The sequence below is a fragment of the Sylvia atricapilla genome, chromosome 2 (genome assembly GCF_009819655.1).
Source record: "Sylvia atricapilla isolate bSylAtr1 chromosome 2, bSylAtr1.pri, whole genome shotgun sequence".
In the NCBI taxonomy this organism is placed as follows: Eukaryota; Metazoa; Chordata; class Aves; order Passeriformes; family Sylviidae; genus Sylvia; species Sylvia atricapilla.
Window position 1 is genome coordinate 33642296 of NC_089141.1, and position 13409 is coordinate 33655704.

Genomic DNA, 13409 nt, shown 5'->3' on the forward strand with positions numbered 1-13409 from the left:
ATTCATGGCTAAAAAGACACACTCAGCATTTTAAACATGTAGTCAGAATTAGATCTACAACTAAAAGGATGTCAAATGTCAAATATGCAAGGGAAAGTGTGAAGTGAGAAGATAACTTTGAGGAAGTTGTTCAAAGGAATTGAATCTTTTGTTTTAATTTTGTTAGCAGTAAAGGCACTCTGTGTTTTGCTGAATGGAGGTTGAAACTGTGTCTTTTCTTCTATGGTTCATATGGGTCTATGAAGTAGGAAATACTAGCCAAGAGCTGGAACAAACTATGATGAGGCAATGAAAGGAAAAGCTCCTTATTCCAGTGAAACAACTGTGCATCATAGATGACCTGGGAGCTCTGTTTCTTATTCAGATCTGCTGTAGTTACAGCCTGTACTTCACAGATCTTTTCAGGGGGAATAATGACAAAATCAAATCACACCCCGCACACCCCGCCACCCCTTTTTTTTTTTTTTTTTTTCTTTTTCTTTAGAGGAAGACTGTAACATGAAATTCCCAATCGATTTTTTGGACATCAGCACAGGCTAGGTGGATTCTCAAAGGAGGGGACATGAAGACTGAAAGCAGATGTAAACACAGAATAAATCAAAATAAATTAAACAATGCAGCAGTCATGGAAACCTGGAAAGTGTTTTGCCACTATATTTTTTCCAAAACCAAGTATTTACAGAAAGACTCCTTGGCAACAGCAAGACAATACTGAAAAGAAGGGATATCTTTTAGAATCATCAATTACATGTATGGCATGTGTCATGTTAAGGATGCAATCTGGATATTTATCCAGTGAAGGTTCTTCTTTTTCCTTTGAATTTTCCTACAGTATTTTTGTTGCAATGCAAAAAGAAAGCAGGTGATGTGTTCCTTTCCAAAAAGGAGAAGTGAATGGAGATGGAGTCTACTTATAGACTGTATATACTTTGCCAATTATTTCAATGGATAAGGAAGAAATTTGCTGCACAAAAATAACCAGCAAAACTAATATGACAAGAGCGGGAGAAAACTGTGGCCTTAGGTCAGAATGAACTAAGACTAATTCTAGAGAAATCCATGTGTTTCTTTCTGCCTGATCTCCTCTGTCTTGACTTCTTGTCCTGAATATTCTTTAGTTCTGCTGGTGATATTGTTGTGTACTTGCTGAGCCCAAACAGCTGAAAACAGATCTGCAGCAATGTAGAATTGTAGAATCATGCAATAGTTTGGGTTGGAAGGGACTTGTAAAGACCATGTAGCTCATCTCCCCTGCCAGGAGCAGAGACATTTTCAATTAGAACAGGTTACTCAAGACACAGTCCAAACCAGAAATCCCTTGAATGTTTCTAGGGATGGGACATCTAACATTCCCTGAGCAATGTGTGCTGGCTTCATTATAAAAGCCTCTAAGGGGCAAGAACAAAGGTCTGTTGGAACTTTAAAGTCACTAAAGAGGGGTCTGAGTAAAAATCTTTTCTCAGTGCTTTTAGAAGAGCTCTGAGTCTGGCTATGCTGGGGCCATGCAGCTGTAACAACTTCCATCCATGTGCTGCTGGAAGTGTGTTACCCTCACAGGAGAAGTTTTGGATAGATTTGGTTTGTTTTACAGATGCTGACTGGGCTATGTACAGAGGTGTCAGAGTCAAAAAGTCTCTTATAGCTGGCAGAGAGTGAACTGCAGTTCTTACCTGTATCTCGCTGAATCCTAGGTCTGAATTTTCTGTGTTCAGGTCCTTCTGCCACCATAAGATGTCCTGAATCAGGCATGATGGACCTGGCTTTCTGCTCCAGAGCTGAAGAACTCTTCCCCACATTAGAAAAAGGTATTTCATGCCCCCCTTTTCTTGTTGATCCATGCATGTTAACTTTCCCATGTCAGAACCTAGGGAGCAAGGAAATTCACACCATTTTCATCTTAGTCAATCTACATCTACATGTTAGCTGACTGCAGGATTTAGAACAGATTCTCTACATTTATGAGTTGTTTATATTTCATAGGGTGTAATTAGCATCACAGTCCAGTGTCTGAAACAACTTGACTTCATGAAACTGCATGCTCATTAATGCAATTGCCATACTGGGAGATATTCTACACAGCCCATTTCATACTGATGGGTTTCTCTTGATCTCATTTGGTATTAACCACCATTACTTTCTCTCCTCAGCAGCTTTCCTCAGTTTTTAAATTCCCTGATGCTCCAAATGTGTTAGCTATACTCAGCACTTTAGTGCTGATCTGGAGATGCAAACTCCATTGGAAAAATTGGTTTGGGGTGACATGGGTAATTATGTTAGGCAGCTGGAACAATTTTTAAAATAATTGTGCTATTCTGATGTTTAGTTATTCATGTTCCTGATTTCACAGGTGTTATGAGAAGAATTTGCTATTGTTTTTGTTTGAAACAAAACCAATTTTTTTTGTATTGTTTTGAAACAAACACAGTTTTTGTTTCTGTGTGTGCTGTGGGATGAGTTCAGGTAGTCTTTACAAGAAAATACCATTGTCAGGCTATTTAGGATGATGCATGAAATTACCAAACAACCAGTGAGAAATTAATTGAACTTAAAAATATAAAAGCTTTTTTGCAGCAGGCATTAAATTTCCAAGGAAATTTTTCTGAGCTCTCCCTCAGATATATCAGGTTTGGGTAGGACATCTTCATGACCTGGTCAATGGTCTCATTCTAGAGATCTTTTGAATCACTTGTGTGCATGCTTGGAAATGGCTAGGCAGAATTTAAATTGCTGGAAAGCTGCAATTGCTGACTACCTATGTCTCCCATCTTTAGCTAGTTGTTGTGACTTGTGTGGTGGTTAGATTGTAAGTAGACTAAAAATATGTAATTCTTACAGATTTTTCATTTTGATATTCAAGCAGTCAGGTTTTCCACCTGGGAATAAAATTATGTACAAAACCAAAAATAGAATTTTAAAAAAGGCTTTTAAATTGAAAACATCACATTTCTTCATCTAAAAATGATGAAACAAATAATTTTCTTTTTTTTCAGGTATCTATTTACAACTAAAATCACTTATCAAATGTGAACAAAAGTTCATTCTCCTTGGAAAAATTATTCCCAACATAAATAAACTATCCATGTGTTTTTCTTTCACTGATCATATACCCAGTTATGAGGATGAGACAGGAAACCTGTCTCTGTTCTTTGTTTAATCAACCACACCACCATTCTACACTGTCATTTGGCTCTGAGGCGTTACAGTGACGGAAGGACTGCTCACGTAGTGTTTGAATTGTTTGTCTCATTTGAGGACAAAGCTGGGCATCAGGGTAAAGGAGCCTAAATATAGGAGAGTGCACTGTATATCATGAGGAATCCATCAGAGAGTGGTGAAGCACTGGCACAGGTTGCCCAGAGAAGTTTTGGATGCCCCATCCCTGGTTGGGCAGGCTGGATGAGGCTCTGAGCAACCTGGTCTGGTGAAGGGTGTCCCTGCCCCTGGCAGGGGGGTTGGAGTGAGATGATCTTTAAGGTCCCTTCCAACCCAAACCATTCCAGGCTTCTATGATCCTACAGTTCTGTGATTCTATGATCTTCTGCTGGAAAATAAGGTGACCAATCTGCCATCTCTTTCATTGGCATTAGGAGGCTGGCAAACATTGCCATCAGTCCCTGAGCTATCTGCAGACCGACTTTCTTCTATTCATGATCTTTTGTAAATGCAAATCATGTGCAATTGTTTCTGATTTGGGACTAAATTATTGAAATGTGTTAACGGGGAGAGTGACATTCAGTAAATAATAAGCAGATGATGAGCTTTGGGTATAAACTTTACAGAATACGCATGCTAATGTTTGTGAAACATTCAGGAGCTGAGAGCATTTCCTCTACTGTCTAGAAGATGTGTAAATGCTTTAAACACTGGTGAATGCATTTGCTTATTGTTTATACTTTTTCCTTGAAATCCGTTCTGTGTTCTGTATGCTGAACATTAAGCATCAGATACATTTTGAAAGTAAAAATATTTGTTTCAGTTAATGGAAATCACTCACAGAGGCTGTTTTGTCCTGTTAAAAGTGGGCTGCAATTTCCTCTTAAAAGTGGGATGCCTTTTAAAATTTGAAGGTCGCGTTAGATTTTTAATTATATGTTGCTGTATAATGCTACTTAAATAGAACTTGAAAAATAATTCTTGTGTAAAGAATAAGTGAAGTTTAATGCATGGTTTCCATTTAATTAGACATTTTCTACTTTAATAGTTTAATTCCCTACCCAAATTTCATTTCCATAATCAAGCCATGCTTAGACTGTCGACATACCTTTACTTCATCAAATATTCACTGCAATCTTTGCTTTCCAAAATTCCCATTACTCTAAAATTAATCGAGCATATTTGAATAATGCTGAAAGACAATGAAGTTGACAAAGTCATGGAGTAAAGTTCAACTGTTGAAATAGTCCTGGTACTGTGAGTTTTACAAACAATAACAGGAAATGTTAATAATACAGTAAGTACAGTGAAAAATAGCAGTATTTTTGTTTGCCCTCTAAATGCTTCACTTCTTTGTTACTCAGATACATTATGTGAAATGTCCTTCCATTAAAGTTCTTATCAAATGTATAAGCCAAACATTACTGAAAGTTTTGAATATGCTGTCAATTAAAAGAAAGTTTTCTAACCATAGTTTTTATGAAGTTTCTCCCCTGATTATTTTCCAATTTTGTATAGATTAGTTCTGGACAAAGGAACAATTTGAGGTAGGAATAAGGAATTTCACTTGAGTATCTTTTCTAGTAGAGCTAGTTCCAGTTTACTGCTGTATGCAGTTTAACTATGCCAACAGTTTTCTCTTTCTGGATACTTGTAACTGGAAATGTAGGCAGGGACAAGATATACAGAGTGCTGCTCACCACCCTTAAATTATCATGAAAGGACATGGACATATATCTTTACTTAGAAACAGGCAGATGGGGCAGATGGCAGTTTCTGCAAAACTGGCCTAAGCTGTAGCCAGATGTATAAAATGTGGAGGGGGGATGGCACTTCCCCCTCAAAAATGCTGGAAGATCACCAGAGGAGAAAGGAACATGAAAATTACAGCTTTATCAGAATTAAGAACCATCTGCAGCCCGGATTATGGTCTTAATCTCCTAGTTCCTTTAACAGGCACTTGGCTGTTTCAGGAATATCTTTTAATGTTTCCATGTTTGGGTCACGTGTACATGGACCAATTTTTTGCCTTGAAAAATGACCATGAAACTCTTTTAACACAAGTAACAGCAAAGAGACAAATTCAAATCTGTAAGAAAATGAAAGTGTTGAGTTCACTAATATGTTGAGGCACTTAAAGGTTGCTATCTTACTGTCACTGGAGTTTTTCCCTCCAGTGATCTTCTATTCATGCTGTCAGAATAATTTTTGTTTCATATTAGGATAATAGAGGGAGAAAAGGTACACTTCGGGGTAGAGGTGTGTTTTGGAGAAACTGTAAAAAATATTACTAAAAGTATTAATGCCTGAAATATAAACCATCCATCTTATGAACATCTCTGGTAGTCTTTAAATAAAAAGAGACAGCATATTTAGCCCAAAAATCTAATTTTCCTTCCTTTCCTTTCTGTTTTATTTTTAATTCTGTTTCTAGTCTTCATAGTTGTCTACTTCCTCTCCTTTCATTGTACGAAAGAAAATTTTTTGAAATGAAATTTTGTCACTTCATCTTTTTGTCTTTCTTTCACAGGCTTTTCTAAAATCATAACCTGCTGAGGAAAGATTCTCAGCAGGTAAGTAGTCAGTACCAACACACACACTGTATATATATATACACTCATATATACATATATATGTGTATACACACATATACTAAGTAGCAGCCATAAAATAAATTAAATACATTCAAAAAGAAATAGGAAAATATACCATAGAGCTCAAAATTGTCTGGAGCTTTGGAGCATTAAGTGTCAAACACAACTTTTATCTCAAAGTTCCTTATTTTTTTTAGACAGAGACCACATCTTAGGCCTCAGCTATACAGAACCAAATACTGTCAGGGCTCTGTGAGACTTTTTTCTGGAAAAGTCCTCAGACAACTGATTGGATTGAAAGCTGTCTGTGTGTCTACACAGCGAGTGAGCTCCGTAAGGATGGCGTTTGTCAGGTACTTATTTTTCCTGTGATGTAACATTTGCAAAATATTCCTTGGGATAGTGCTGCCTTTGAGTGAGTGACACTGTCACATTCCCACTGACAAATTTATAGAGAGACATGAATGATAAGGAACAAAAGTATTTCTCTTAAGCCTGAAAATAGGTAAAATGAACTGTTACATCTGTGGGAAGGTTATATAACCTTCCTTTACAAATTCTATGTTTAGCCATGTTTTTTCCCTCTGTACGGAAGTATCTCACAAAAACCAAGTATGTGGTAAAACACCCACAATATTCTTAATTATTTTCTCATCATAACTATCTGACAGAAGTGAAATGAGTTCTTTCAGGGGCACAGGAATACTCTGGGTTCCCAGAGAGGACACGGTGTGCCAGCTCCAAAGAAAGAGACTGCAGCTGCTCTCCTGCTAAGACCTACTGACAACCACATGTCTGGTGGGATGTGAAGCTCCATGCCATCGACACTAATAACAGGTCAATTGTTTGTCTGTAAAATTCCTTCAGATACTGTGGAATTCACTCTTGCTGCTTTCTGAATGTTTTCAGAAGGCAAGACTAATAATGCAACACACAATGTAAACCAGTGGGCTGCCAGGACAGAGATGAGTGCATTTCTTTGTGACAAAGGACTGCACTTCTCCTTCAGCAGCAGTTCAAAAGGGATCTGATTTCTTTTGTACTGGCAGAAGTCCTAGGCATCACTGCACAACTGCAGCTTTCTGATGGACTTTGGAATTTGAAAATCGCTGGTTCTTGTAGCTCATTGAAGGGTTGAAGTAGAGGTACTAGGGTGGGGGAATAAGAATAGGAGATAAGTGAAGAATAGTAACCTCAGTGAGATGTTTTGAGCAGCGATATACAAATGTAGGAGACTGCCTGATACCTATCTTCCAAATTTTGGCACTGTACTTGTCTAGTACTTTCCTCTGAAGAGCCAGTGTGAAAAACAGCTTGCACAGCTGTCATTCAACAAGCTTTAACTTTGCCTCACTATAAAGTCCTTCATCGTTTTCTTCAGACCTTAAACTTATCAGTAACTGGAGGAATATCTGGCTTATTCTTCACTACAAAATTTTTTTTGCAGGCTAATTGCTGCAATAATCGGTCTTGTGAGTTAAGACTTTAAAGCTCTCTATGCCAATCACTGATTTATAACTTATATTAGTTACTTATGACATCTCAACAGTTTTAATATACATTCCAGATTAGGAATCTAGGCAGAATATGCCTTATGCTTCAACTCACAGAGGCATGCTGACAAGAAATAGGTATATTTATTCCAATCCTACTGTTGCCTAGTGCAAAATATATTTCACTTTACTGAGCCCCAGAGTGTTGGATATTGCTGTTGAGAATATTTCTCTACTCTGAAAGCAGACGTGCAACTCTTCTTAGTGCAGTTTGTAGAAAGGGGTAATTGGACTCCATTCCTTCATTTTGCTTTAAAAGTAAAATGGGCAGTGCAGAATGTGCCACCTCAGGGCTACCTCAATACCACCTGACTGATGACAGAATACTTGCATGGCTTGGGTTGGAAGGAACCTTGAAAGTTCATCTAGTCCAAGCCCTCTGCAATGGGCATCTTCAACTTGACCACCAGTGCTCTTTTATAACTTTTTCTTCATGTCTGCCCACCCTACATAAGCATCTCCCTACAATAAACGTTTGCATTTTCAGTTCTGTGTTCTGTGTATTTAGATAAAAGAAATAATATATATCTGATAACTTTTTGCTATAACAAAGAAATGATAATTTCCACAAGGCTGGTGTTAATACCATTTGATGCAGAAATGCTGGAACTGAGTCAGAGTTAATAGCAGCACAGTGACAGCCAGAGTGACTTGATAAATGAAAGCTTTCTCTCATTATTTGTTCTCAGAGGAACTCTCTCTGCAACAAGGATGTTCCTTCTAACTTCCTCGCATCCTGGGTGTGGACAAAATAAAATCTGTGGCTTTATATGTTCTACTGCTTCTCCCCCCATCCCTCCCTCTACTTGCTTTGCTCCATCCTTCCACACAGCTAAATTATTTTAGCCCAAAACTCTCTTGCATGGTGTCTGCCAAAGTTGCTTGCTAAACTGAAAACCTGAAGGTGAAGTTTCGAGATTAAAATAATTCCTGTGCTCCTGTGGCAGTGACTTGGAAGTGATGTGGTGCTGCCTTTTCTGACCTTCCCTGATGGATTAATTAGTCTTCCTGGAGGTGCCAGAAGATAGCAAAATGCTTCACCTTTTTGGCTGTCTCCAGACAGTGTTTCTGAGCACAGTGTAGTCATATCTTTGATGGAAGATATGACTTAATTTTCAACATCTTATTGTTTCAAGAAAAAGACAGAGGTTACCTCAGGCCATATTGAAATTGTGTATGAAAAGCATCTTGAAGAACATACAGGCTTGTTCTTGACTGATTGAGACGTGACCTTCAGCCATGTGAGAAGCCACAATGTACTTTGTGTTGTGCAGAGCTCTTCTGGCAGATGTGCAAGGCTGCCAAGGTTTTCATCTATAAGTGAAAGTGTAAGGCTCTGTAAGGAAGGACAAGCTCTTCAGAGCTCCCTGCATGAAGAAGCATCACCAAATAGTTGTTCAGGCAGAGCTTGTGAAGCAATCTATACTGTCATACCAAGGATTTCATGGACACTGTGCTGACATCTACACTGCTACAAAAAGAAAGATAATAAGGAGTAATAGATTTAGATGTTTACAGGCCCAGGGTTTGAGTTTTCCCCATTCTACTCATTTGTCTAACAGTATGGATATCACTTGTGAGAGCCAGTTCATGCCCAAAGGCCAGCAGAGTGATTAGAGAAGAAACACATAGTTGAGGTCCAGGAAGGAGGAGGAACAAGCTGAGTGAAGAAGCTGGCTGGAAATAGCCTCATAATGGCACAGGCTTGATTCACTGTCTTTCCTTTTGGATGTATCTAATGAACAACTCCAACAAATAGGGAGATAACAGAAGTGGAATCTTCACAGAAGGTCCAAATGGAGGCTGAAAAGATGCTAAGACAGCGGCAGCAATGGTGTTTATGTGTCAACCATCTCACTGGTCTGATGAAGGAAAGCTTCAGAGGAAAGGCTGGAGGAGCGAATCTGAAGATACTGCTCATTACAGAGCTCTTTTTTGTTTGTTTGGGTTTGGATTTTTTTTAAACTATTTTTTTACTTGGACCTTTAGGGGAATTTTTTCCCCTATTTTCTTCCAAAATGAAGAAAGAGGAGAAGCTGTTCTGTTCTTTTGGATGTCTTCCCTTAGCCAGGGCAGTTTCCCAAGGGTTCTTGGCCTAGGGAAGTGCCAAGTAGCTGAGTGAGGACAGCTGGGAAAACCAGAGATGGGATGTTAAACTGCAGCTTCTATTTCCTGAATAAATCTGCAGCCATCAAGGCAGCCTCATGTAGGGATTTAGAGTCCCTGCCTTTCCTCTTCTAAGGCTGTTCTTTCCGTCAACTGAGGTGGTGAGAGGAAGGCAACACAGAAATGTTCAAGACATTTTGTTTTCTCTTCTAGACACACAATCATGACAATTAATTACTGATCACAGTATTGGAGCCAATGTGGAAATCTATTTGTCTTTTAATTTTACTGTTCATTCCAGTCTCCCCATATGGAGGTCTGTCTGTTTTGTTTTGCAATCTACATTGGGATAAATTATCTTTAAAAGTTCCCATTTTCCTTTATCAGCTGTAACAGAGACTGTAGTGACTGGTTCCGAAGAATGGAGCTATCAACATGATTCTCAGATGAATCCTTTTTCTCAAACACTGATTAATTCTCTAGGACTAAAGTCCCCAAAATTGGACTAAATACTAATGAAACCCAACTTTTTTTTTCCTTTTTTTTTTTTTTTTCACAACCTCCTGCTTGCCTGACAATCTGTTAGAATGCTCAGCTCATGGGTACTTCCAGACTTCCTCTGAACCAACAAATGTGAACTGAGATTTTGAGTTAAAAAGTAAATGTTTCATTTGATTTCATCTTCAAAGAAATCATACCTTGTCATCAGATGTGACATGTTCTTTGAAGCTATCACTTCCATAATATTAATCTATCAATCTTTTTAAATGAGGCATGTATTATAAAGAGATGGATAATTCATTAAATGAAAAGCTACAGCTGGAAGATATGGACTAGCTTCTAACAAATATGTTTGTTCTTTTTATCCACACATTATAAAAAACCCTCTGTGCAAACATAGATGCTTCCATATCCACCACAATTATTACCAGTCTTCTTTGGAGTGTCTTTTCCATTAATTCCACCCTAATTACTTTTAAGTTAGTTAGGAAACTTTATCCTAGCTAGTGTTTCTCTCTGAGATAAATCTCTGGGAGGATTGGAATTATCTATGCTCATATGGTCAGAAAACAATTGTTTGCAGTTGTTTGTGGTGTTTTGTTTTTCTCTTTTCAGTTGGTTGACTATGTAGCTTTTCAAACCCACAGAATTCTGGATAAAGCAAGTCAAGCTGCCATAAAGTTATTAGTCTATACTATTGTAGTCATACTGATACAATAAACTGAGAGGCATGACTCTTCTTAATAATTGTCTTGGAATTAGAGAAGTAATTTTACTTTGGTTCCAGTACACACATTACAATTTATGTCTTTAAAATGTTAATAGTGTAATTACATTTGCACAACCTTTCTGCCTTATTTCCCTGAATCGATAAAACTAGTATGACCTGAACACAATATAAAGTCGAGACAGTTAGAGCAACATCAAAGAATGTCATTAATTTTGATTTCCAAGGTTAGTTGTCTTAATACTGTCATTAAGACATGCTATTAAATTTTAATTTAACCAAATCATTATTGTATTCATGGTGTAGTATTTTATCTTTTCTCTTTGATAGTAACAAACTGAAGAACTAGTTAAACCAGTATACTGATTTTGAAATAAAATAATATGCATGTATGTGTGTGTACTGCAAATGCAGACATAATTTCAAATATTTAGGTAGTGGAACATCTTGACAAGACCTGATGGATTTGCTATTCCTTTTCAAAGGAGGTTATTCAACTTAAGCACCGTCTTTTTCAATACGCTTTTATGGTTCATCCTAATGGAAATAATAACACTGAATAGCTGGATAGCAATTCACACATTCAAAGCACTGTGCAAACATTAAGTAATACAGTTACACAACATCTAAATAACTATAATACTGGCTGTCAAGGCAATGAAGAAGCAGACAAATGCAGAAGACTGCGGGCGGTTCTGGAACGGATTCTGCAGCGAGGAGGGCGGGATCTTGCTCCCTCCCAGTGGAGCGGGGTGCGGCGTGCCAGTGTGCTCCAGGTTTGCATTGTTCTGTTTCAGCCACCTGCAATGCTGTGTTTAAAGTGTTAATTAGCAGGTAACAGATGCTGGTTTTTTGCCAATTCTGCCTTGGAAGTGTTTTTCTACTGTGCATCAAAATACAGTGATGCCAATTCCAGGCTTACAGTGGCTGGTTTCCTATTGAACATGTGGGCATAATTCTGGGGACTGACATTTTGAAGATTTTTTTTTCTCTAGTCTTTCTTATTTTCTCCTCCTGTTGTTGGGGTTTTTTAAAATAAGCTGCTGACAAGAATGCAGAAAAAAATCCTGTTTTTGTGTCTCAGGTGATGGCACTCTGTCACTGTCAACTTTATGTTTTATCTGGTCTGTGTCAAGAATATGCTGATGGGTTTATTGGAATGCTTGAAGGATACAGTTGGAGACATTTAATTCTTTGCAGCCTTCTGTTAATTTCCTGGTTTAGAAATCAGTGCTGCTGAGGTCTGTTAAACAGTAGCAGATTTTGCAAAAGTCCTCTGTTTCTTAAGGACTCCAGCTCTAGGCACATTGATGACAGTGACAAACATATATTTTTGTTCATTATACCCTGAATGGATGAGGAAATAATCTATTTTCCTGCCATCAAGACTGTACCTGACTCCTCTTTGCCATGTCTGATATATTATACTTCAATAATAAAGCAATCTGGAGGTCATAAAAGCACTGAACACTATTTCTGTTTAATTCTGAGCTGAGGAGAATGGGTCCAGACTTTTGGCCTTTAAGGGAAAGGGAGAACTTTTATTTCAGTGTTAATTTCCATACTTAAAAATACAACTTCCTCTTGTATTTATGAGCTGTCTTTCATTGTAAATGTTCAAAAGTGGTGTATGAATATGATTGTGCACACAGTTTATGAATAGATCGCTTCACACACGTTTGAAATAAAGCAGCAGTTGCTGGGAGATGTGCAAGTGTTTAGCTGTGAATAGAGTTCTGCAGAGCAATTCAGAGCATGTCAAACTCACACTGCCTTGCTTGTGAAAAGTAACCTACCTTTAAAGATAGCATCCATGATTGTTCTGTTTTTACCATTTATTTAAAAACAGGTACCTGAGAACAGGCCAGCACTCCTAGTGCAACGTGATATTGTTTTTTTAATTAGTAAATATCTACTAGCAAAAATTGCTAGCAACTGGTAGGCTTCTATTACTTCTCCCTGCAAGGTTTTTCTTCTCATTGCAGAATGGAAGACTTTATGTTTTGAATGCAGTGTTAAATTATATTTATGTGTGCAATTGTAGGAGAGCAAGAGGAAACACAGAAAACTGGACTTCAACTTTCTGAATATTGACTTCCGATGTCTTGAGAGTAATTCTGTCAGTCTTCAGTGATCTGTGGTGTTTTGTGAAGCCTTTTTGTGAAGCTGATCTTCAAATTTTGTTTAACCCTTGATGAATTTATTGGGTTTCCAAAAACTCCGCTCCTGTCTTGATGCCATGCAACGCTGTCACCACCGTTTGGCTCTCCGAGGTCACATCTGTGTCCTCACACAATTGTGCCTCTTCTGAAATCGGTGATGATGAAGCATTTCTAGGCCTGTCGTTAAAAACCAGCAGATGTCGCAATTTCCCCAAAATGAGCATATTTCTCTCCAGTCTTTTGAAACTGCAGCAACTTCTTGGGTATTTTTGTGCAGTCTTCCACGCAACAATAATTCTGTGTGAGGTAAGTTATTGTTGAGCAACATGCTCCAGCCATCAGCTCTTTTATGTACTCTCACTTTTAGCTTGAAAACATTGATAACAAAACATCCAAATTTTACTAGTTGAAACGTAGGGGAGACGTTGCTGTGATGCTGAACACCTTAGGACTGTGTCATTGTCTCAGGCTGGTTATTGTACAGAGGCGTTTTCTGAGTTTCATTGCCACAGAATCCATTCATTCACGTTTGATGTCTGAGTTCTCCTTTTGTTGCTCCTCAGATATCTGTCCAAAATGGTTAAGTGGATTCCAGTTAATGAGATGCTCCCTA

General features: G+C 38.0%; 1 protein-coding gene across 1 annotated transcript in view; it reads right to left on the bottom strand.

The window, feature by feature from the left end:
• Positions 1-1006: 1006 nt before the first annotated feature.
• The window catches only part of GRM5 (glutamate metabotropic receptor 5), a 501144-nt gene continuing 488741 nt past the window's right edge, over positions 1007-13409 (bottom strand). The window contains exon 10 of the transcript XR_010746100.1: positions 1007-1019. The gene's annotated coding sequence lies outside the window, so the exon portion shown is untranslated. The remainder of the gene's footprint in view (positions 1020-13409) is intronic.